Here is a 26,713-nt window from a genome sequence, read left to right as displayed (position 1 = left end):
TGTCTAAATAGCAATGGCTCACAAAGATATTAGTATTTGACCAGGTAGTGGCCACACATATGATACCAATAGAGGCCTGAGTTAAATAGGCAACTGAAGTAAAAACTGTTCTAGTAGAATAAGTCTTAGGCTTGCTAGGAAGAAAAATCCCTTTCAAAAAGTATGCAAAGCAGATTCAGTCCGAGAACTGTGGCTTGCCTGGTCAGAATAAAACAGACGAACATTTGTGGGTTCAGTTCAAGCAGCTTTATTACACACAAACACTTGAGGAATGAGGCTTTGTAACTTAAACTTAAATAAACTTATAAACAGACTGACTACCAGACTCATACATGTTAACACTCTGGCTGTTCTCTTAAAATGGCACTGCTGCCTGCACGTCCTTACTAATTATATGCACTTGCTTACATCTGGAAATGCTTTTTAAAGGTACATACACACACTCTGATCTACATCCTCCCTCTTTGAGAAATAGTCCATATACAAAATGACAGTACTCAATGACAGGCAATTTACAGAAATGATCTTCTGACATGCAATTATACAGAATTATTTGACATGTAATCATACAAAATCAGACACATATAAAAAATCATGTCCAGGTTTCTGTGTATTTTACACTAGTTCTGGAAATACGACCTGATCATGTAACACAGAAGTCAGAATTGGATCCAGCAACGGGGACTGTCTTCAAGGAATGTTCAGCTTTGGGGACATCTGGGACATCATCAGGAACAAGAATGGATACTGAGACATGTTCTTCGGTATGAACATTGTCAGGGTTGCTGTGAGATCTAAAGTCTGTATCACAGGTACGATGCTGTGATTTCACTTCTGATATAGGAAGAAGATGTCTGAAGTGTTTCCTGTATTCTATACCCTCAGATTCTACTAAGTAGGATCTCAGCTCCGCACATATACCTCTCACTTGACCAATTCGATCAAAGCCTTTTGCCATTTGCATCCTCACTGTCTCTCCTTCTTTTAACGGATGAAGAAACCTATTTTATCATAGCTGGACTTCTGAGAAGAACACTTCTTAAAAAGTTGGGCATTGATTGCTCTGTTGTTTTTAGCATTAGGCACCAACAAACTAGAACTAATAGGCAAGGTTGTTCTGGTTTGCCTAGATAGAAGTCTCTGAGCAGGCGAGCCAAGTAGGTTGTCATGGAGTATATTTCTGAGATTAAGTAAATTCAAGAAGATATCAGTATTGCCATGCTTTGACCTCTCTAGTAATTGCTTTGCACTCTGCACTGCACATTCAGCAAGTTGACTGTGGGTATTCAGGACTACTAGTAACATGAATAAAGTCTCACTCTTTTCCAAATCTCTGAAACAACTGACTGGTAAACTGAGAACCATTGTCAGAAATAACTTTATGTGGACTGCCATGGACTGAGAAATGATGTTTCAGCTTAGTAATAACAGCACTGGATGTTAGGTTAAATCAATGTCAAACCAGTTAGAATAAGAGTCTACCAACACTAAGTAATGCTGATTGTTCCACCCAAATATGTCATTTGCTTTGTTGACCAAGGTAATTCAGTAATTTGGCTTACCTGAAGTGTCTCTTTTCACAAATGTGGCTTAGTACTGTTGCACACTGAACAAGAAGAAAACACTTTATCAATGTCTTTCGATAGAGAAGGCCAAAATACTAGTCCGCTTGCCCTTCTTTTGGTAGAATCGGAACCTGGGTGGCCCCAATGCAAAATCTGAATGTATTCACACTGTAAGGAAGTAGAAACAATAACTTTTGGACTTTTGAAAATGATATCATCTTCCATAAGCATCTTATCTCTGTATGGAAAGTAAGGCTGCACTTCTGGCGGTACACAAGATTGCTTTGACGGCCATCCTACATTGATGAAGTGGCTGAGTTTTTGCAAAATTGGATCAGTCTTTCTATGATCTCTTAGCTCATCAAGTCTCGTGGTAGAAAAATTATGCACTTCCATGACATCAAAGTCAAAATTCTGTGCATCAAGCTGTTCCATAGTATTTCTGGGCGATCTGGATAAGGTATCAGCCAGATAAAGAAGTTTACCTTTTGTATAGATCATTTTGAAATTATACTTTCGCAATTTGAGCATCATTCTTTGTAGTCTTGCTGGAGCTGAATGCATAGGCTTCTTTAAAATAGTAACTAGAGGTTGATGGTCAGCTTCTATCTGGATAGCTTGACCATAAATATAATCATGGAACTTCAAACATGCAAACACAATTACCAAAACTTCCTTCTCAATTTAGCATATGGCATCTCAGTTTGAGTAAGACTTCTAGATGCTTTGGCAACAGATCTGCTCTCTTTAAGAATAACTGCACCAAGACCAAACTTTGAAGCATCACAGGAAATAACTACTGTTTTGTGGACATCATGGTATCTTAATGTAGGTGGGTTAGTAATTTGCTGTTTGAGGTTATCAAATGCTCTTTGGTGTTGTTCTAACTATGACCAGGCAACATTCTTGTGTGTCAGCTCTCTTAAAGTGATAACTCACTAAAGTCAGGGATAAATTTGCCCAAATAGTTAACCATACCAAGAAAACGCTGTAGAGCTTGGACATTGCCTGGAGCTGGCATCTCAAGAATGTCTGCTTGCTTAGAAGGATCTGATCATAAGCATGTACTGGGAAATATATGACCTATATAAGTAACTTCTGGTAGTCTGAATTTTCACGTCAGAGGACTGAGCTTTAAATGCACTTCGCACACTCTGTCCAGAACTTTCCTGAGGTTTCTATCATGCTCTGCTTCACCATTACCTCCAACCAATAAATCATCAATTATTATTGCACATGGATAGCCTGAAAAAGTTCCCTCCATTTCACGCTGAAAGACTTCACTGTCAGAATTTATTCCAAAAGGCACCCCAAGGAATCTGTATCTACCAAATGGGGTACTGAATATGGCTAATAATGAAGATTTGCGATCAAGCATTACTTGCCAAAATGAACTCTTTGCATCTAAGACAGAAAAAACTGTGGCATGTGTCATAAGGGTTGCAATCTCTTTGACTGTACGCATGCATATTCTGATTTCATTTTTCTTATTAGCAGCTACCATGGAAGACACCCACTCAGTTGGTTCTGTGACTGGACAAATCACACCTTGCTGCACCATTTTGTCTAACTGGACCTTGACTTTTTCCTGCATAGCTATTGGAACTCTCCTTGCTGGTTTGACCACTGGACTGACCTCTGGGTCTACTTTCATGGAGTACACAACTGGAAGTTTGCCTAGCTAGTTGAATACATTAGCATACTCTGAAAAAAATAGTGTCACTGAAGCTGGAACTGGGACATGTGCTTACATGATGGACTTCTTTGGTAAAAGAAAGCAGTTTCATTCTTAAACTGTTTCTGAGGCCCAATAATGACTGCACAGATTTTTGGACTTCATAAAATTGCAAGCTGTAACTGTTCCCAGCTGAATAGCATGAAAGCACTACTGAGCCTTTGCCTTGAATCTCATCACCTCCATAAGCAACACACTTCGCACAACTGGCAAAATCAAGTTGCTCACAAGCTCTTACTTTAGTAAATGTTTCTGCTGACATTACATTACACTTTGAACTGGTGTCTACTTTGAGCTCCATGGGCTTACCATTGATCAGAACAGTACAAAATACTTAATTCTTTGCCAATAAATCTACTGCATTAACCTTTTCACTGACCAGTGATACACCATCTACATAGAAAGTAGAGTTGCAGCTTTCTACATGATCTACTTGCTTTTTTGAGTGACATTTCTTAATAACCGAATGAGGCTTGCTTAATTTACAAAACTTTTGAAAGTGGTTCCATTTTTTACACTTGTGGTATTGTGATGACTGGCACCACAATTATGATAGTTAACAATGAGACTTGACTTGGGTTTTGCTGGTTCACCCTTATATTGCACTGAGCATGTCCTTCATGAAGCAAAATCTTTCTCACTGCAGTACTATTAACACCACACACAAACCTATCCTTTATTAACTCATCTTTCAAGTCACCATATCTGCACATTTTAGCTTTCTTTCTCAAGTCAATGATATAAGCTACAAAAGATTCCCCTAACTTTTGGTCTCTTGTATAAAATAAGTGCTTCTCTAATGTAACATTTGTCTGGGGGTTGCAAAGTTCTCTAAATTTATGTTTTAAGCACTCAGGGCCTTCCCTTGATTCAGCTGGTACCACAATATGGCATTTCCCCCCTCTCCTGCATATACTGCTGGTGCATACACAAATGAATGCTCTCTTTCAATAGCTTCTGACCCAGCTAAGTTAAGCAAAATGAATTCCTTTGTACATGCATTTTTGTCAAAAAAGCTGCTTGTATGAAAACATCACATTTCTGCTCAAATACCCTCCAATTATCTGCTATATTATGATAAAACTCAAGTAGACTTGTTCTGCAAAATGCCTCTGCCATATCAACACACGGTAGTGAAGGTGCTGGAAATTATGCATGAACATACACACACATAAATATATATGCTAGAATTTTATGCCACTACTTGTAATTATGCCCAATAGCACAACAAATTCTTCAAAATGGCTGTGCTTTGTGAAATAACTCTGTACAGTGTAAGAAACTTTCTGAAATGGCGGCAATCTGCGAATAAATGTACATAGCACAAGAAACTTTTTGAAATGGCTGTACTTTGCACTTTGCAACATAACTGTACTTTGCACACAGCAAACTCTTTAAAATAATTGCACCGTAATAAAACACACACTCTGCAAACACTTTGCACACTCTGAGATACTTCGAACAACTCTAGTTATGCTTTGAATGGCTTCGGTCAATACAAAATAGTAGTTTGTGCCCAAAACACGTCCTTTTACTAAAAAACATGCGGTCACCTTGCTCTTTAAGCTTAATTTGCCATTTTATTGTACTCGTTATGCCCTTTTAATCTCTTATCATGCTCATTATACTTTCGTGTACCCGTTTTACTTTAAAAATGCTTGTTATGCAAGCTAAAGGTAATTCTGAGCACCATATGAATATCCCTGCTAGTTTAATCAAATATCATGGTTTCGACCATTTTATTTAATTAATAATACATTTTGTACCCTTCGTTTGATTAATAATAAGTTTCGGGATACTCGTTTGATTAATAATGCGTTTAGTGCCTTACAAATGCTCCGTTTCATTTTCTTTGCCAAATAAATAATTTATGCAATTTTTCATTACCTTAAGATCATTTCTGACCATTTTTTGTCTGAGCTCTGTTTCACTCGACCACCTTAATCTGCCTTCACCTTCAACTCTGCACCTCATGGTTTGAAGAAGTTGTTCTCTTAATCCTGGTTCTGACACCATGTCGCTCATCTGGTCAGGATAAAACAGACGAACATTCATGGGTTCAGTTCAAGCAGCTTTATTACACACAAACACATTAGGAATGAGGCTTTGTAACTTAAACTTAAACTTATAAACAGACTGATTACCACACTCATACATTTTAAAACTTTGGCTGTTCTCTCAAAATGGCACTGCTGCCTGCACATGCTCACTATTTATATGCACGTGCTTACATCTGGAAATGCTTCTTAGAGGTACATACACACACTCTGATCTACAAGAACCATCTGGATAGGGTCACTATTGAAACAGGATTGCCCAAATGAGAATTTATAAAAGGAAAAAGCTGATTAGATTTTTTGAAACTAACTCCAAATAGAATCTCAATTGATAAACATACAAACAGTGATGTAAATACTTTTTTTTGTTGCTGAAAACTGGGAAGGAAATAGGCAAATGTATTTGCTGATTCAAATTTGAGTCAAGAGGTCACCTTAGGCAGAAAGGAAAGATTAGTTCCTACAGTAGCTCTGTCCTTGTGGAAAACCAGATAGGGAGGAACTGTGGATGGGTCTTGAAGCTCAGAAAGAACCCTTCTAGCAGATGTAATGGCCACCAGTAAAATGGGTCCTCCAAGACAGAACTTTTAAAGAAACTGTGGCCACCAATTCAAAAAGTAGTCTAGTGAGAACATGCAAAAGAAGAATGACATCCCAAGGAGAAACCAGGCCACATATTAGAGGTCTGAGTAGAAAGGTACCCTTTAAGAAAGTCTCAGAAATTTTAAAAGTTGCAACTGGTGTACTATCCAGACAATAGGAAAATTGGAGATGGCAGCCAGTTGGACTTTAATAGCTGAGTAACCAAAACCAGACTGAAAAGATCAACCACAACACTGAGAATAGCATCCAAAAGGGGCAGAGAAAGGATCTAGGCCATTCAAAGAAGCCCAATGAGAAAATCTTTTAATTTACTTGCATACACCTTTCTGGTTTTAGGGGGGAAGAAAAGAGAATATACAACCCTGTCGGAAAGTTCGGTCCATCACTGGAATTGAAGGAACCAAGCTCTTTAATTTGGTAGAATGAAGGTTTGGGTGAGGTAGACCCAAAAGGTGAGATATCAGACCAGGAACAGAGTCCAGAACCCAGACAGGATGGAGTAGATGAGGCCACAGAAAGGAGAACCATACTTGCCTCCGCCAGAAGGTGGCAATGATGATCATGGTCACTCTTCAATGGTCTGCCTTTTGAAAAAAACTTAATTATTAATTGGGGTTGGGGGATAGGCATAAAAGATAAATGAAGAAGAGCATCCCTCAGTGACTGTCTCTTTCCAGTGGGATTGGGGTGAAAAAAACTGCTGTATTTGGTGTTGGAGTGAAAGGCAAACAGATCGCCGTAGGGTTCCAATGGCTGAATATACATGCCATTATCTTCAGCTTTAGTGACCACTCATGGGGCAGAAGGATGTTTCTGCTTAGACTGTTTGCCAAAATGCTGGACTTCCCCGGGATGTGTGTTGCTATCAGAAATTGTTGAGAGGACATCTCCTACAGCCAGGTGCTTGTGGTTTCTGAATGACTCTGTTAATATTGCCACCACTGTTTCCCTTCTCTAATGGGATGGAATGTTAGAAGGGACTCTAATGTTCTTTTTTGGACTGAATAAAAAGGGAATGGTATAACATTTGGATACAACTTTTAACACCCAGGCATCCAAAGTGATGACCTCCCAAGCTTTGGGATGAGCAGCCAAGACCACCTCACTGACAGCCTACAGGGCCTGGCAGTCCTTCAGGAGCACTGGAAGGGCTCACCAGAAAAGGGATCATGGAAGCCCCTGGTTTGCAGACTGCATCTGTCCCTATGGCAGCATCCACTGAAGCTACCCTCCCTGCCTGGGGGATCTGTCACCTGTTGTGCCCTAAAATGACTGCTGTGATTTATGAACAAAGAGTTGCTTCTTCCCTTCTGGTTCCTGGAGAAGGACCATTGAGAGGGTAGAAAAGCTAACCCCAATAGCAGACAGAATCTTTACATCTTATCCGTTCCTGGGTAGAGTATCCTTGGACGAAAAATAGAGGATCCATCCAAAGGTGCATTGATAACGGATGCTTTGAGACTGTCTGTGAAGTTGCATAAGTGCACCCAGATATGGCAGTGCATGGAAATACCAATGCCTGCACAGCAGACAGTACCATCAGCAGCATTAGGCAGTAGCCTCATGGATACATTGATAATAGACTACATTGTTGACAGTTGAGCCACTAGAGTCCTATGAGAATCTGCAGGCTGCTGTGTCTTCACTGTCTCTCTGAAACCTTGTCAAATGAGATAATTAATTCAGCACACACAAGACAATGGTGGCAGAAGCATAGGTGTGCTTTCCCAGACAGTCCAATGCTTGGGAATCACCTGTAAAGGTTCAGGGGATCACAGATGATGAAGAGATTTTATAGCATTGATCATAGCTAACACCTCTTTATCATTTATGTGCTTTTGTATGTCTGAACTACCCACAGGCCTTGCACCTTTACCTCCACAGAAACTGCTTCCCAAGCAAAATCTGATGCCTCTATAGTTACAGACTGAGTTGGACAGAGGTAGACTTGAAATATGAACAATTTGTAGTGTCCAGTAATGCAGTTCCTTCTTGATAAGAACAAACAACGGAATCTGAAATTCCAGAGGATGGTAATGCTGAGAAATTCCCTGGAAGATGTGTAAGATTGTCTGGAGAAACTCAGCAAAGTTTCCATATAGAAATCCAGGAAAAAAACACAAAATGCACAGCTCCCAAGCAGTTGAGGATGTCGGATAGCCCAAAACACTAAAGTAGTGCTAGTGTTGAATCCAAATAATGCCAAACCGCTACAGAAATGCTGAAAAAACACTGGATCCAAGTGATAGCAAGCAATTTAATGAAAAACAAACAACTGGTAAGCGCTTTCATCCAACCAATACAGAACTTCATCAGACAAATGACATACAAAATTCAACAGTATTTAACTGATTCAAATATAGTCACATGAACAAGAATTCTTGAATTATGAATTGTTGTTCATGTTTCACAATGCTATCCTTCCTTAGTCTTTTATCCACCCTCATTGAACTGCTCATTTCCTTCCATTTTGAATTGTACTCTGGGTTTTGCAAAATGTATAATAACCTAATCTTTAGGTTAACTCAAAATATTCTTCAAGCTTGGTAATAATAGGCCTCTATGTTTTATCTGGAGAATTAGTTATCCCACACAACTCAAGATGCCTTCCCTTCTCAAATTTCTGTATCTGCCTATATAAAATAAACCCATCCTGCATACAAAGCCAAGGGGGTGGCTTTGGCATAATGGGGTAAAAAATATTTTCACAGTCGGTATTTTACTGTCCAGATCCATATGTAGCAGCTTTCATGTTCTCATTTAGGTCACCATCTTTCTGAAATTTACTTCCCATTCATTCTGCTGCTCTTCCATTCCCCAAGTATTTAATTCCTTTATAACCCCAAAGGTATAGATATTCCTGTATTAGATCAAATTTAGGTATATCATTGTGAATTACATTTTGCAATTTAAGCCTACTTATTTTGTACTCCGTAAATTGCCAGACTACCTAAAATATTTCTGTGATATCTCCTTCTGGGTCTGCAACATACAAAATGATATAATTGGCAAATAAGGTGATTTTGTTGGGAGGAAGTGTACCAGTTATATCCTTGCACTCTTGAATTTTGTACTACTTGTGGTAGTAGCTGAATGTATATGGCAAACAACGGGGGCAAAAAACAAACTAATGAAAATGGTACTAAGGCAACCAAATGACAGACTAGAGAACAAAAACAACATAATAAAATAAGAAAACCTTTATTGTAAATATGAAGCACTTTTCGTCGCCCACAGTGAGGCAACTTCTTCAGATAACAAATTATTCAAGCACCACCATTTTTATAAACTAATCTAATCATAAAACAACGAGGGCAGGCAGTGGACAGACCTTGTCACGTACCTCTGCTTAGGCCAAAACTTCTTGATAATCTCCCTGTTACTTTAACCTACGTTTGTCCCCTTATACATATTCTGAATCACTTCAGTCCATCTTTGCAGGACTCCAGCTAATTCCAATACATTCAGCATAAATCCCCAGCTGATCCAGTTGAACACCTCTTCTGTATTCAGACCTATTAACATAAGACACATCTTGTTCTGAACTGCATGTCTTAGCATCATTAAAGTCCTGGTTGTGTTGTTAAACATTTGCTGTTCCTTCACAAATTGCATCTATATTATAAAGTCGAATAACTAAAATGTCGACTTACCTTTGATCGACACCTAAATGATGAAGCTGCACTTTATCGAACGGCCAAATCATCGATTTCTTTCCAAGGGAAAGAAATTGGTTGGCCGTTCTGTTACATCTGCCCTTTTCCCAACTGTAGTGCGATCCCAGAGTTAGTCTATTTAGTTAGGGGGGCTGTTGGGGGCACAGCCCCTCAGGTTGGGGGGTGTGAATTGTGAAGCCCCCCACTTAATAGTGTTTATTTTAATGTGGTGTCCATTCTTGGCCTACCGAATTCTTTCTGCTGGAAAGAAATTGATGATTTGGAGTTTCGATTAAGTGCAGCTTCAAGATTTAAGTGTCGATCAAAGCTAAGTCGACATTTTGGTTGTTCGACTTTATAATATACACCCCACAAATCCACATTGGAATAAGTTTATTATGCAGAATGATAATTTAGTTAACCTCTTTGCCAAAATATTCACAACACTTACTGTTGTGTTTCTTTATAGAGCTTGGCATAAATGAACCTTGGTTAGCTGTATCTTTTTTTTTTCTTAGGTAGCACTGAAACTACTGCTGACTTCTAGGATTTGTGAAGGATGTCTTCCTTCGGACATCTCACTGAAAAGGCTGTGGCAGTGTTCCTCTAAGACTTTTATTCTGCAAAATTTCAATGGGATTCTATCTACCCTACAGATATTTCCTCATAGCCTGCCTGCTTATTGACTTTTTATCTCTTCCCTATTTATTTCAGCTGTTAAATTCTACCCCTCAACTTCTTCTATTTTTGGTATTCTCAGCTCTCTTAGCCACTCTTTTCTTTAGTTGCTTCCTCCCTTTCCCACTCTTCTCCAAGAGGTAAAGAATAGAAATGTCCACATCCTCCAAGGATCTCTTTCTTCTCCAGTTCCTCATCTTTAGATTCCTCAGCTTCCTAATTGTTCTCCCCACTACCTGCTACCTCACCCTTATGCCACGTAGTTGGTATTTTTAGGATTACTATCAAAATGCAAACTTGCTATAGATACTTTTTCTCGCTTCATTGACTATAAGTATCTCTCTACTTCTGTCTTGGCATTCTGAATGTAACCTTAATAGTGTGTGCTCCCTGGTGTCTCTTTTCCCTAGAGTTCTTTCACTCTCACCAGTGCTTGCTTATACAGCTTATTGCTCTCCACCCTTTCTTTTCTTGCCTTTTGAGTCACTATACACTTGAATTTATTTTTTAATTTATGTCAACTGGTACCCACAGTTTTAGTCCACCCTTGCCCCCCCCCCCGGGGAACCTCTTGTAGTGTTTTAATTGTACACTGCTTAAAGCTCCTCCTCTTTAGTAGGTGCACTGGGAAGCGCCAATGTCGTATCATCTTTTCACGTTACTTATTTTTTATTGCTCCCTCTATGGGGACATGGTTTGATAGGCTTAATGGATGAGTGGTCTGTTAGTGAACCCAGTTAACATATTCTGCTCCCTATTATATGACTCTTCACTCTTCCTAATCTTCGAAGTTATTCCACACTATGCTTTCCTCTTAAATAGAACTAAGACCCCACTGCACTACATTGTGTTTATAGTGAGCCCGTTCCAACCTACCTAGGAATAAATATCTCATTCTTTCCTATAGTTTCACTCATCCTCCCCTAATTATTGTTTGAATCTCCATTTGACAAAACCCCGTTGTTGGTGCATCTGTTTCCTTTTCCTTCCTCTTCTCTCCCAGTGCCTCCCAGACTGTTTTTCCTTCCATTCTTACCTTCTTAGTTCTGTTCATTCCCAAAGCATGACACACATATATATACATATATATATATACACACACGCGCGCACACATACACACACACACCTTTATACACATGTGCCTGTTTCCCACAATTTCAACTTGGGATTCACCTTATTTACAGCAAAAACAAGCACAAAGGAAAAAAGAAAAACACATAAAAAATAGTCACCCCTTAAAATACTGGGTAACTACTCAAGTTTATTCAATTCCTGTTTGCAGTGACGATACTCAATACCTATTCATTTATATGAAGTGGGCAGATGTTTTTTTCCCCCATCCCACTATTTCATTGGGATCCACTGAAGCCTATTTGTTACAGTTCTAACAGAACAAGAAATTTGAGTTGCTTATATTCCCCTTAAGACTACTTTCTAAATTTGCCTACAGCTGTTTTTATTTACCGTTTACACCTTCTTTGCTTAATCCCTGCTTTAAAGTACTGTGTTCTTGAACAGTTATCTCCATGGCACTCTAAGAACAGACACAATTTACATTACAGGCTGTAGGGTAAACTAACCAAAAACATACTTAAAAACAGTAGTTGTTTGTATATGGAACAAGGTCTTTTGCCACCTCTCTGCTCCTGTATCTGTGCTTTGCTTTCATGACTTCTCATGCCAACCACCGGAGAAAGTGTAATCTCTGGATAATTTATATTTGCTACCTGACCCATTCTGTCCTATGGATGGGAAACACTGAATCTTCCATTCTTGTTATAACTCTCAACAGTACAAGCTATTCAATTAGCTTTGTTTCCAGCTTAAGACTACATTTCTGAAGTTACCCACACCCATTTTTATTTACTGTTATGGTCTTCTTGCTTGATCCCTCCTCTTCTATAAGTCACCCCACCTCCTCACCAGCTACTTTTGTACAACTGCCATTTTAAAATATTATAAATAATATGCACTTATCTCTACTGCACTTATCTACAGCCATGATCAACTTCACAGGTGCATTCCAAAAACACATTCCAAAAGTAGCAGTCATTTGTATATAGAAAAATGGGGCTTTTACCACCTTTATATCTCTGCCTCTGTTTTGCTTCCATGACTGACCTTGTCGATCACACAAAAAATGCACTGTCTGGGCTCCTTTATTTTGAGTCAGGTTCAGCTTACAGTCCACTAAAACAAGACAAAATTAAAACTAAGAAAATAAAAGGAGACATCTTTGCTTGAGGGTTTCTGTAACTCTCCTGTATACGCAAGTAATTTACTTAAAAACCTACAACTGCCTGTATATGTGGACGATCAATCTAGTCTGCTGTCATTTACTAGGCTGCTATTCTGAGTCTTTAGCTGATGCCAAGGGATTTTCTACTTGCTGATCATTGGCTGATCTTCAACTCACCCCATGTGTTGCATCGTGTTTCTTCTTCTTAATCATCTTTTTACAGAAAACTGCGAAGTGTTTTATAGACAACCTTGTGTACTCCTTCTCTGCTATTTCTTTTTTCCGGTCCTGCTCCTTCTGTTGTTGTTCCCACATCTGCTCTTTCTTTAAACTCCCAGATGCTCCAAGGCTCTTTTATGGTAATCACACCAATACAGTCCAGGGAAAAATGCACACTTTAATAAAATATGATAAAATAAACATGACAGGTTAGGTGCTTTCATCTGAAAATTAACATAGTTCATTAGAACATTCATAAAACGGGTATAAAAAACCTTTAGAAACCTTTAGTACTGCTGGGTAATGGAAACTTACCCAAAGGGCAAGTTGACAACACAGCCTAATTACTGGGAAGTAGTCATTCCTTTTCTTGCAAATAGCCATCAAGTAATTGTTGTCCATGAACACCCTCATGAACCCAATTTTGAGTTCTCTCCCTTTCCTTCATAGTGTTCCCAGTAGCCAGTTTTTTGCTCACAAGATAGGAATTTAAATGAAAGATATGTACTTACAATAACAACAGTTCCTTTCATTCCAGTCAATTCAGTATAACGTGGATCCTCAATCCGCTTGTCAGATCTGACTTGGCAGTATTAGTGCTCCAGTCTTGAGCTCCTATAAGATTTCCATTCCCATAATGCACCTTTCCCCCAGTTGTTTGGCACCTTAAGACCAAGACACATCTAATCTCTAATGCCAAGGACCCAATGAACTTTAACTGGAGGATCTTTTATGTCTTATAATAGGGAAAGGTGGGAGGGTGGTCATATGGGTTGGAGTGAAATGTAAAGAGCCATCATTATGGCAAATTAATAACTTGTATCCTACTCATTCAGTCCATCTAATTTGACACATGGGCCAGAATCCCACATGAAGGAGACCCTGGTTGGCATCATGACAAGAAACCATTCAGGATCTTGTAGTCTTGGAGGTACATTCCAACTTGTAATGTTTGATAAAGGTATGCATGGACTACCAGGTGGCAGCCTGACAAATATCATCTAGTATAAAGGCTCTGAAAAGGCTGTGGAAGTTGACATAACTCTGGTAAAACTGTTAAGTATATAAATGAATGTAACGCAGTCTGACAGACATCTTAAAACTGATACCTTGGGCACCTTTTTCCTGATTTGTTATGAGAAAACAAAAGAAAATGCTGCTCATACTTTGTTAATGATTCGGTTCTGTGATGGTAGACATGTAACTGTCTATGTACAGCCAAGGAAAGCAATAAATATTGTCATTTGTTTCCGCATTTTGGAAAGAAAACTGGTAGTTGAATGGGTTGTGAAAAAATTTGAATAAGAAGCCACTTTTAGAGTAAAGGAAGGATTTCTCCTTACAGACACCCTGTCCTTATGGAAAATCAAATAAGGAAGAGAGAAAGATAGAGGGTGGTGTTCAGAAACCTTTCTTGCTGAAGTGATAGCTATGAGAGAAATTGTTTTCAAAGGGATGTTTTTAAGCTTTGCCAAGGATGCTGGCTCAAAGGGCTTTTTTGTGACAGCCTCCAGAACAAAACTAGGATCCCAGGGAGGAACTGGATCTCTAATTGGTGATCCTAATAAAAATGTGCCTTCAGAAATGTTTTGCACTGTCTGTAACAAGCGAGAGAATGCTCCTAAGACCCAATGTACAGCCTAGAAATTGCATTCAAATGGACCTTGATAGTGCATAAACTACAGCCTGAATCTAAAAGAGATGTGAGAAAAAACTGAATGTCTAATACACGGGCTGAGAAATGATCAATGTTTTATGGACAAGCCCAAGAAACAAATCTTTTCCACTTGCTATAATAGACCATTTGAGTATCAGCTTTTTAAGAAACTGTTAAAATTCTGACTACTTATGTAGAAAGAGAATCATCCTTGGACATCACTGGAATTGGAGAAACCAAAGGGTTAATTTCAAACTGTGCAGGTCTGTGTGATGCTCCGTGGAGGGGCAAGAGATCAGATCTGGACCTTGATCCAGGAAGGCTCCTTCAAGTGAGGCCTTAGCAGGGAAAACCAAAACAGGGCCAAAAGGAGGCTATACAGATAACTGTTGCCTTGTACCTTAAACTTTTCTACAGAAATCTGGACATCAGGGAAATGGATGGGTAAGAATACAGAAGCCTGGGGGAGCCACTGCTGAGACAGATCATCCCCTGGTGGTTGTCTCATTGGTGTTGGAAAACTGTGGCAAAATTGTTGCATTTGGTGTTGTGTGGTGTGGAAAATAGTCACAGCAGGGACTGACCCAGTGACTTAGTATCTTCTTTGCTGTTGCTGGATTAAGGGACCACACATAATGCATTAGGAGAACCCTGCTGAGCCTTGTGCCTGTCCTCAAGGCAACTGAGGACCTCTGGAATGTGTCTTGCTACCAGAAAGTGGTGGGAAACCATTGTCCATTGCCAGACCATGTTAATTTATTTATTGATGTACTAAACTACCATCCTGTTATCTGTTTGAATGGATATCATACCCTGAGGAAGGCAATCCTGAAGTACCTGCAACATTAGGACAACTGCCCTCAACTCCAAGACATTTATGTGAAGATTGGCATTGTTGCCCATCCACAGACCTTGAACCATTCTCCTTTCATAATGCTTCCCACCTAGGGAGGATATGTCCACAGTTACCGTCGCTACTGGGAGTGGAGTCTGAAACTGTCTTCCCGCCCAAACAATTGGGGATTGCAATCACCAATGAAGATGAGTTTTTCAGGATTCTGTAATGGTTATGGTATTGGAAAGAGGATGAAATCACTGTGACCACTGAGCTTGAAGGAGCCACTGTAATATTCTCATATGGAAGTGGGTGAATTCTACCATCAGCATTGAAGAGGCAATTCTAAGAACCAAGGCTACTGGTGGAGGACTGTCAAGTAACAGACGCTCAACTACAGATTGTAATGTCTGAATTTTACCCTGATGAAGGGAATACAGAAAGTAGTATCCAAGGGACACTCCAGGAATACTGTTTTCTTAGCAGAGACTAGGTTGGACTTTTGCAGGTTCACAGAAATGCCTAGAAACTTGCAAAGATGAAGAAGATAATTGCTATCTTGCTAAGAATACTCCATCGAGGAGCATTCATATGACTCATCCTACCACTTACTCCTTGTGTCTGCTATCTTGTCCGTATTCTTCTGAATACTTTTATTCAACTATTCCTCAAGTTACTCTTAAATTTTCTTGCCTTTCAAACCATGGGCATTTTAATATCCTCTATCATTCCCTCTCTACTCATTTTCACTAGACTAGCCAAACAACTAAACCTGTATCTCTTATATCTTACCCTGCCTCAGTGCTTCACTTCATGATTCTCCCATCCTTATCATTTCAGCCTTTTCCAACTTTGCCTATTTATGATACAGATGGTTTCCTCCATCTACCTCCCCTGTGCTGTCCTACTCCTGTGCCTGTTTATTCCTCAGTTTGTCCCTTTCCCATACTTCATCCTTCCCATTTTCAAGTGGTGTTGAGTTCCAATTTTTGCTATTTGATCATTTCCTTTATTTCTGTAATATACCTTTTCATTTATTTTCTCTGGTTGCATGTTTAAGATGGTTATCTATCTCCCTGCTCAGATTTGCTTTCTTTTATAGGCTTTGTCCTTCAGAGGATTAAATGCTAGACTAAACAACTAACATGTAGTAAATGCATTTCAACTGGCAGTTCTTGGGAAATGCTTACTTCAAACTGCAAGTGTATGCCCTCAAACACAGTGTCTTTGTCTCTCATGTCCCTGTCAGAAAATCATTTGTATCCATTCACAAAAAACACTAGTCACTGTGGCACAATCCTACTTAGTGTGTGTCTTTCAACCCCCGACTCTCTGTACTACTTGTATTCCCTGCTAACAACACAGAGCCTTAATCTCTCAACACCTTTTGTCAATACTGCTCATCTCTGTCCCTATGACCCTTACTGCCTACACTACCTCCCCACTACCCTATCAGTACTGTATCATTGTCACCAGCATCACCATTTTCTCACCATCTCCAAAAAGCATCTCCGCTGATCCTGTTAACACTGCCCATTATCATCTTCCCTTCTGTCAGCAAAATTTCCCCATGAATGAAAATCACAATCCTAGGCCGTATCAACATCATTATTCATGTGTCCCCCAAATTCATCATTCATGTTGGTTTGCACTCAGCCCATGTCACTTACTCCTCTGTGTCTTTCCAGCACCTCTCAGCATCAACCACCACTGCACTCCAAGCCCGTAATATGTGTTTTGTCACCTCCTCTACAGTTCAGTATGGTTCTAACCTCTTCAAACTATCAGTGGCCATAATCCTGAGTAAAGAAAAAAACTTAAGACTTTTTTTATTTTAAGGAAAAATAAATTGTGTCTAAAGTTTAATGTTCAAAGCTAACAAAACTGTAATACTCAAGTGAACTGAGAAGAGAAATGCTTGTAAGGATATATAAATCATATCTAACTACAGTGCATGCCTTTCTACCACTCATAAAAACAATATATTAATATTCTGTGTGCCCTTTGGTGTTAGACTGGGAAAAAAGTGAAAGCATAAATGTCCACAGATATGTATTATACATCTGATGGTCTGGGAGAAGAAACCAAAGCACATTGATAAAACCCACACAGAGGCAGGAGTACATGCAGATTCCACAAAAAGGGAAATTTAGCCAAAAATTCAACCAGAGAACCAGGTGCTGTGCAAAACTCTGACAATGATCAGTTGCTATCACTGCCCAGCACACCACAGACAGCCACTTACTGAGTATAATGCTGATGTTATATTGTGATATAAAGTGAAAAAACTATGTCCAGCATGTTAGATATAAAGCACCCCCCCACACACACACACACACACAGTCAATTTGATCACAGGCAATTCACATACTTATGAATTACAGACACTTTATTAACTGTGTACACCAAGTATTCTAGCTGGCTTCACACAAATACACACTACTTCTCTTTTACATCTCATTGTGAACCCATACCTCATTTAATATTCACAATTTGCAGTCACTGCCCATTATGTCAGCCATTCCTAATGCTTCAGAACTTCACTAACACTTCAGAACACTGCCTCCCTGTCACCATACCCCAAACTCTGTCAGAAAGCCTCCATAGGTTTGTATGCTATTATTTGATATTGTCTCCCCAGCTCAACTGTAATTACTCATCGTCTATCAAAATTTGCAGTCAGATTCTCTTCATCTCCTGTAAATGACGCTCATTAATGTCTCCTCTTAACATCACTGTCATCTGTCACTGCCACCAAAAATTACTAGTAACTGTTTGGTGTATGATCCCAATTTCACTAGATCAACAAAATTTCTACTAATACCATGGATCTGCTCTTTGAAAAGGACACCAGAGCAGTGTTCCACAACCACCTGCCAGACTATCCCTCCAGCTATTGTCAACATCCACTGAACCCATGTTAACACAATCCAGTTTTCCAATAAATGAGAAAAAAAATTGCTTTTAAATACTGAAAAGTGGGCACAGTGGCACAGAGGAATAAAACCCTAACTGTGGCTCAGATGACCTGAGATCATTTATCAGCTTGGGTTATGGAACAGCCATGCAGGACTGGGAATGAGCATGTAAAGTATACCAACCTTGAGAGAATAGTACAGTTGCTCCCAGCCAGCTCAGCTTCCACTCCAGTACTACAGCAGAGGCCCAGTCCATGGAAAGCAGGTGCCAATACCAGGTTAGGCACGTACTCTCTGGTTACAAAAGCAGGTGATGACAACCCTTGTCCTCATACATGAAGAAGCATGCATGTGCAGGACAAAGGGGCACAGTCTTTACTGTGATGTCTGCACAGGCAGAACAAGCAAACTTCAGTGGGTTACCTAGCAATAAGAGGACACACATACACACAGTTCTTTATTTTTGCATATGTATTAAAAAAAAGAAATAAAAAAGTATACAATTTCAAATGAATTAAAGAACTGTGCCCCAAATGCAACATTTCCTTTCCACAGAGTGAATTTCTATCCATTGAGTTTGACCCTCATAGTTTCATATATTAAAAAAGTATGACTTAACAGCCTGTCACACTCTGTGGTATTTCTTTGTCAGCTTTCACAGTGCACACCATGCTAGGGCTGAACGGAGTCATGATACTTTCAGTAGGAATTTGTCTCCCTTGATACAAATCACATCTCAAACTACATTGCGAAGGAAAACAAGCACAGCAAAGTAGTGGTAGCTGTTTTTTTATTTCACATCCATTAAGGTCATAAAGCTATTCAGACTCAAAATTCAAAATGTTGCCTCAGCTTCTTCAGTCTCCTCATCACTCCTATACATTGGTTGGACTGAGCTTGGAGGGGTAACAGTGAGTCCGGTAGGCATGGTGAACAAGGAGAGGAACTGGTGGCAGATGATGGTGAGCTGTGGGGAGGAGGAGAAAAAAATTGCAACTCTTTGACTCTGTGCTGCTGAATAAAGCTGCATTCTTTCGCTTTCCTGGGGCTGTAAATGTGTTCACTTTTTTATAGTCGGAAGGTGAATAAACCTAACAAATATTGAGATTAACTTCACTAATTAACTGAGCTTTGCAATGTAAGACATGCTAACACTCTGACTTACGAAATGAAGACAGGATCTAAAACTTAAAAAAGATTACTTATTAAAAAGGTTAAATTAGCTCATTTATGTAACCCTTCTCATAAGTTCTTCAGAGATGGTGTCAACACGTAGGTAGAATATATATGCAGCAGTTACTGCAAAACTGTCACTGGCATTTTTACTGAGGATTCTCACACCTGACAACATTTTTCATTACTTCCATTCTAAGTGAATGAGATTAGGATCAAAGAAAGTACAGTTGTGTAAAATCTTACCATAATGGTAGATGTCCTTGCCTTCACCACTGCAGTATTCCTTACTCAAGGGATTCCCTGCCGTGATGCCCCCCGTCTGGCCAGTTTACAAAAGATTTCTGTTGCTTTAAGGTACACAGAATGTCACCTGCTTACTCCTTGCATAAGAAAGGGCATAAAGGTGGTGTTCAGGCATACCATCCTCAGAACAGATTGCCCCAGCAGGAACAGCAGTCCCAGGAAAATCAAGGAGTACCTACACAGCCAGAAAGGGAAAAAGACCAGGGGGATGGAGGGAGGGAGTGAATACTGCAGCGGTGAAGGCAAGGATATCTCCCATTATGGTAAGATTTTTACACAACAGTACTACGTCTCAATATTCACCGCTGCAGTATGCACAGAAGTCCAGGTAGCAGCTTCAAGAATAGAATTGGTATCTAAGCCCCTGAAAAAAGCACCAGAAGAAGCCACAGCTGTAGTGGAATGAGCCTTAACAGAAGGAAGGGTCTCACCATGAAAAGTGTAACAAAAGGAAATAGTCTTTGAAATCCAAGTAGAAACAGTTTGCTTGGAAACAGCCAAACCCAAAAAAAGACCTAGGATGAAAGGAAACAATTGGTCAGACCTCCTGATTGCTTCAGTTTATTCAAATAAAATCTGAGCTGTCTATGCACATCGAAAGTATGTAGCACCCTCTCCCTGTCAGATTGCGGAGAGGGGAAAAAAGGTAGGCAAATTAACAGACTGATTAAGTGATAACTCATTAACCACCTTGGGCATGAAAGAAGAATTAGTATGCAAGGACACCCTGTCCTCATGAAATATCAAAAAATGTGGACAAGCCATAAGGGTTTGAAACTTAGACACCCATCTGGCAGAAGTAAGAGCTAACAAAAGAACTGTCTTCCAAGAGCAATGTTGCAAGGAAGCAGAAACAGCAGGCTCAAAAGGAGCCTGAGTCAATTTTTCTAGAACAAAATTAAGATCCCAGGGAGGAGGAACAGGCTTCTTGGGAGATCTACTATTAAGAACGCTTTTAAGAAACTGCTTAGCCTCAAATCTAGAAGCTAATGGGGGAGCTAAAGGCAGACAAGCCTTAGAAGAATAGGCCAAACCAGCACTGAGCAACTCACACAAATAAGAAGGAACCAAAGCAACATCCACAGAAAGTGGGTCCAGGTCACGAGAAAGACACCAAATAGAAAACCTCTTCCATTTAGACAAGTAGGCTTTCCTAGTAGTAAGTTTCCTGGCCTCCTGCAGCACGTCCTCAGAAAAAAGGTGTCTATGAGGAATCAAAACCTTATCACTCATAGTGTCAGTTGAAGCGTGGACAGGTGGGGATGGATGAGAGACCCCTTGTCTTGTGTGAGGAGATCCAGCCTGTGAAGTAAGTTGTGATGATTGCCCCTGGCGAGATACAGACGTAGAGGGAACCAGTGCTGTCGTGGCCAAAAGGGAGTCACCAAAAAGATTTTGTGAGCATCCTGTAGAATCTTGAACAGGACTCGAGGAAGGGGAGGGAATGCATAAAGAAACATTCCCTTCCAAGAAAATGAGATGGCATCCACCTTCCAGACCAGAGAACCTGGGACTCTGGCACAAAACAGAGAAAATTGTCTGTTCAAAGGGGAGGCACAGAGATCTACTTGAGGAATACCCCACTGGTAAACAATGTCCAGAAACACATCCTCGTGTAGCATCCATTCGTGGGATTGAGTGAAGGACCTGCTCAGATTGTCTGCCACAACATTCCGATCTGAAGGAATGTAAACTTCCTGAAGTGTCACAAGACACTGGATAGCTAGATCGCATACCAGAAGTGCCAGCCGGCAAAGACGGTAGGATCTCGTACCCCCCTGTTTGTTGATATACCACATGACTCTGGTATTGTCCATGAATACCTTGAGATGCCTTGCAGAGAAGAGAAGATGAAAGGCCTGAAGAGCCAGCAGAAAAGACCTCATCTCTTTGATGTTGATGTGCTCCTTCCACTGACGAGGCAACCACACTCCATGAACCTTCAGGGAGTCAAATGTTGCTCCCCATCCCACATCTGAAGCGTCTGTGAACAGAGCCTGAGAGGGAAGTGGAGGCTGAAATGGGAGCCCTGAATTCAGAGACAACTGCTGAATCCACCACAGAAGTTTGAACTTTAGAAATGGGAGAAGAGGAACAGGAAAGTCTAGAGAATGTGCATGCTGAAGCCACACCGACTTCAGAAACCACTGGAACGTCCTCATGTGGAGCCTGGCCAGAGGAAGCATCGGAATGGTGGTAGCCATGAACCCCGCAGCCCTCAGAAACTCCCTGGCTGAAATGAAGGCTAGGGGAAGAAGAGTTTGAAAGAAAGAAATGAGAGTTAATGCCTTTGGTGGAGGCAGGGATGCCAGCGTTGGCACCGTTTGAAACCTCCAATCCAGAAAGACATGATCTTGAAAAGGAGACAGGGAAGACTTGTTGAAGTTTATTGTGAACCTAAGGCTTTGAAGAAGAGAAATGGTAAAATGAAGATTTTGCAAAAGGGCCTCTGGAGAAAATGCCTAAAGCAGCAGGTTGTCCAAATAAGGAAAGATTTGGATCCCCTGAAGCCTGCAAAAGGCAATCACAGCAGCAAGGCATTTGGTGAACACCCCTGGACCAGTAGAAAGGCCAAAGGGCAAAGCACAGAACTGAAAATGCCAGGAAGCAACAGAGAAATGCAAAAATTTCCTGAAAAGAGGATGGATCGGAATATGGAGATAAGCATCCTTGAGGTCCAAAGACACCAGAAAGGCCTGGGGGAGCAAGAGAGGAAAAAGGGACTGAAGGGAAAGCAGGAAGGCACCTTCAGAAAGGTGTTCAAATGGAAGAGGTCTAGAATAGCCATCCAAGTACCTTCTTTTCTGGGCACTTGAAACAGTCTGGAATAAAACCCCTTCCTCCTTTGGGACACAGGCACTTCTTGAATAGTATCCTGAAACAAGAGGTCCCGAAGAACCTCTGGCAAAAAAGGAAGCTGTTCCTGAGGAGGCTGAGAAATGCACATAAAAGGAGGATGGGAAATCCAGAGCATGAAGCACCCTTGACAAATGACTGACAAAACCCAAGAATCCTGGGTGATCCGGAGCCAAACAGGAAAAGAAAGAGAAAGGCAAAGAGACAGAGAAATGTGGCTGGGAATGGGGGGGGGGATAGTCAGACAGAACCTGATTTGTCAGGAAAGGAAGGCTTAAGAAACCCAGCAGTCTGAGTGGCTTTAGCAGGAGGAGTCTGTTTACCACCCTTTTTACCTTTAGAAGGAGGCCGAGACTGCCTACACTGAAAGGCCAGCTTAGAAGGGTAGTTACAGTGAAACTTAGGCACAGGAGAAACAAAGACATGCTGAAGCTCCTGTAAAGCCTTCCCCTTGTCCTGAAGAGGCAGGTGCTTCCCCAAACAAAAAGGTGTTATCCAGAGGAGCATCCTGCAACTTAGCCTTAATATCATCAGGCAAAGGTTGAAGCCAAAGCCAGGAATATCTCCTCAGAACCGAACCAGAGGCAGCAGCCCTGGGAGAGGCATCTGCAGCATCATAACTACACCTGATAGAATGACGAACAACCTGAGAGGAAGACCCAAGCAAGGAAAGAGCCAAAGATTTACCCTCAGTGTCCGGAAGATCAGAAAGAACCTGACAGGCCTGAGAATGAAGAGCCAAGACATACCTAGAAATATGGATATGATAATTAATAGCACTGAAAGCCAGGGTAGAGGAAGTATAAACCTTCTTACCTAGCCTATGCATGGTCCTACTATCCTTGTCAGAAGTCAGTAACTTGGATGAAGGAAGCAACTGACATGGCTTATCAGAGGCTACAGACACCACAGAGGGATCAGCAGCAGGACATTTAAATAAAAAGGAACAATCCTCAGGTACCCTGTAAAACCTATCAGACTCCCTGGGAGCAGGGGGCAAAGAATCCGATGCTTTAGAGGCAGTGGAAAAAACATCCAATAAAGCAGGCAAGAGAGGAGGAATGGCCGCAGGTTTAGGAGATTCCAGTTGCAGTAACTCATAGTATCTCTTACGGATATCCGAAACCTGGGCACAATCCCACTTAAAAAAGTCCATCATCCTAGAGAGCGTATCCCCAAAGGAAATTTCCTCAGAGGGATTATCAAGAATATGAGAATCCTCCTCGTCAGACCCATAGTCTAAAGGAGAAGGAATCTGGGCAGAATAAGCAAGGGAGTCAACATCAGAATCCACCTCAAAAAAGTGGAAGTCTCTGGGCCTTTTTAGGGGAAGAGGTGGACCAAGGAGGAGCAGGAACTGAAACCCCTTGAGGACACTGCAACAACAGTAAAGCATTAAATAACCCCTGAGTAAAGGCCTACCGCTCACTTTGTGGATCCCTAGGAGCATAAGAATCATGGTTAGTTTTCTGTTTCTTCTTCAAAGGGACATCCGTCCTGGAAACCTGAGAAGGCCTAGACTCATGATGGCATTCCCCAACTGCAGTAGAACCTTCTTCCCAAAAGAGAAACTGCAGAACCACATTAGACTCCTTGGAAACAGTCAATCGTGGTTCCCCCTGAACACCCAAAACTGACACCTGCAAAGCCTTGTCGGACGTGCTGCCTGCCAAATCCCCACCGGCTTCCAACCCAGACGTGGTAGAAGAATCTGACAAAACAAATGGGTGAGCCTCTGGGTGCATAATAACCTCAGGAGAAACCCACAGCAGAGGCTGGACAGTGGAAGATTCCGTCCTTACCTTATGCACCTTCATCTTCCCAGAAGGCTGACCATCAGAGCAGAAAGTTCCATCCATAGTACCCGCAGCAAGAAGCTTAAGTCGCTGGTTCTCAAGGTACAAGGAAAGGGAAGAAAGCCTATTACGAAGAGTTTTGGGGACAAAGGCCTAACAAATTGAACAAGACGTATGGTCATAAGCAGCACCAAGGCAAAAAAAGACACTTATCGTGACGGTCTTTATGGGGAATCAGTCTCCCACACTGGCGTTTACCCTTCCTGGATGACATCAACCCCAAACTACTAAACAAAACAGAAAAAGTAACCAAAAACCCAACTGGGTACTTATCTGCAACTGTGAGGGCTCCAGCAACAGGAGCAAGCACAGAAAAACGGATGTATGCAACAGACCGGCAGTTATAACAGCATTTGGACTGATGGCAAAAAAGTTCTGAGGATGGTACGTCTGAACATCACCTTTATGCCCTTCCTTACGCACAGAGTAAGCAGGTGACGCTCTGCGTACCTTAAAGCAACAGAAAACTTTTGTAAACTGGCCGGCCGGAGGGATTCACGGCAGGGAATCCTTTGAGTAAGGAATACTGCAGCGGTGAATGTAAGGACATCACAGAATACAACATTTTAATCTCATCAACTGTGCCCTCACACTGTATTATGGTCAAGAAACTTCTTGATTTGGTCTGAATGACTGCCTCCCCCAGGTCATTTGGGGTTAACAGGTACTTACTACACTCCTGACAGATTTGGATTGTGAAGAATTTTGTGGTAAGATAAATATATATATATATATATATATATATATATATATATATCTATATATATATATATATTTTAGTTTCTGTCCCTAGTAGTGTTTGAACAGGTATTTCACTCCCCACAAACAAACAGAGACACTACAACAGACGTAAATTTTTGGCATGTTTGCACTCACTATTAATGATTACTAATAATAGCTCCCCCCAAGAAACATAGGTACGAGAATCTAACAGAAAGAAAAAAATGTATATACGCTTTTTGTGCATTTAATAACACACATCAAATAAAGAGAAAAATAACATAATTTGAATAATTGAACTAACATTTATGCAAAAATACGATCTCTAAACAGCATTACATAATATACAATTACAAACAGACTAGCACAGAAAAGTAATGTCTGTGTGAAGCATGCTCATTACCAACCCATGTAGCTATACAGTTTAACTGTATTAATGTAAACCAATGTTATCGAACAGGTTAGGGTTACCACCTGTCCCTCTTTGCAACAGTCCCATTTTGGGTAGTTGTGTCCTGCAAAAAAAAAAAACCTAAAAATGGCAAATGTCCAGAGATTTTAAGATAAAATATATTTCTTAAGTTTTAATAGTTACATAAAACAGTTACTTTGCATCTTGAACACATAAATATTATATCGAATAGCATAAACAACTCAAATGCTACAAGCTTTTATTTTGCAAAAAGTTAAGTTCTGTCCTTTGCACTGACCGTGGGTATGTTTTGTCCTGTCTTCTTCTTCTTCGGCTGCTCCCGTTAGGGGTCGCCACAGCAGATCACCCATTTCCATTTCTTCCTGTCCTCTGCATCTTGCTCTGTCACACCAACCACCTGCATATCCTCTCTCACCATATCCATAAACCTTATCTTAGGCCTTCCTCTTTTCCCGTTACCTGACAGCTTCATCCTTCGCATCTTTTTCCCAATATACTCTGCATCCCTCCTCAGCACATGTCCAAACCAACATAATCTAGCCTCTCTGGCTTTGTCTCCAAACCTTCCAACCTGGGCTGACCCTCTAATTTACTTATTCCTAATCCTGTCCATCCTCGTCACATCCAGTGCAAATCTTAACATCTTCAGCTCTGACTCCTGCCTTTTTGTCAATGCCACTGTCTCCAGCCGTATAACATAGCTGGTCTCACTATGTTTTGTCCTGTAAAATCTCAAATTTCTACAAAAAATATCCCACTTTGCGCGTTTGAAAAGGTGGCAACTCTAACAGCATACCTGGACTGATTATTCCCACAGTTTTATGACCAACCTACATACCTAATATTCGCAAATGAGTAACAGTTCCCACTTACTGAAAAACTACATATAGAATCTGAGGAAAAAATACATTAACGCTTCACACAAAAATTACATCGCAGCATCGTGCAAAGAATGGTCTAATCCTTTTAAATGTGTACTTTACACATGTAGCATTAGATTTAAATCAACATTTATTTGTATACGAATAACACAAACTAACCACTACATAGCTATATACCAGATATTATTTACAAAATACAAACGTACACAAGCGAAGATATCATGCGGCAATCGACCAATTACACAGGAAAATAACGCGTAATAAACAGCAGTTCGCTTCTCTGTTTTGCAAGCGATAGTCGACTCCTCCCGTTCTCCGCCTCATGA

General features: G+C 40.5%; 1 protein-coding gene and 1 long non-coding RNA gene across 2 annotated transcripts in view; one reads left to right on the top strand and one right to left on the bottom strand.

Moving 5' to 3' along the window:
- DTX2 (deltex E3 ubiquitin ligase 2) overlaps window positions 1-26,713 on the top strand; it is a 1,297,167-nt gene that overhangs the window by 346,813 nt on the left and 923,641 nt on the right. The window lies entirely within an intron of this gene.
- On the bottom strand, window positions 18,947-26,673 carry LOC122787482. The gene is made up of 3 exons (XR_006362574.1): window positions 26,594-26,673; window positions 25,481-25,588; window positions 18,947-19,129 (listed from the first exon to the last, which is right to left on the bottom strand). It is a non-coding gene; the product is annotated as an uncharacterized LOC122787482 (long non-coding RNA).

The sequence above is a fragment of the Protopterus annectens genome, chromosome 13.part0 (assembly GCF_019279795.1).
Source record: "Protopterus annectens isolate FY-2018-M chromosome 13.part0, PAN1.0, whole genome shotgun sequence".
NCBI lineage: Eukaryota > Metazoa > Chordata > Ceratodontiformes > Protopteridae > Protopterus > Protopterus annectens.
The sequence above is the reverse complement of the archived record's forward strand: the minus strand, read 5'-3'. Positions and strand labels throughout refer to the sequence as shown.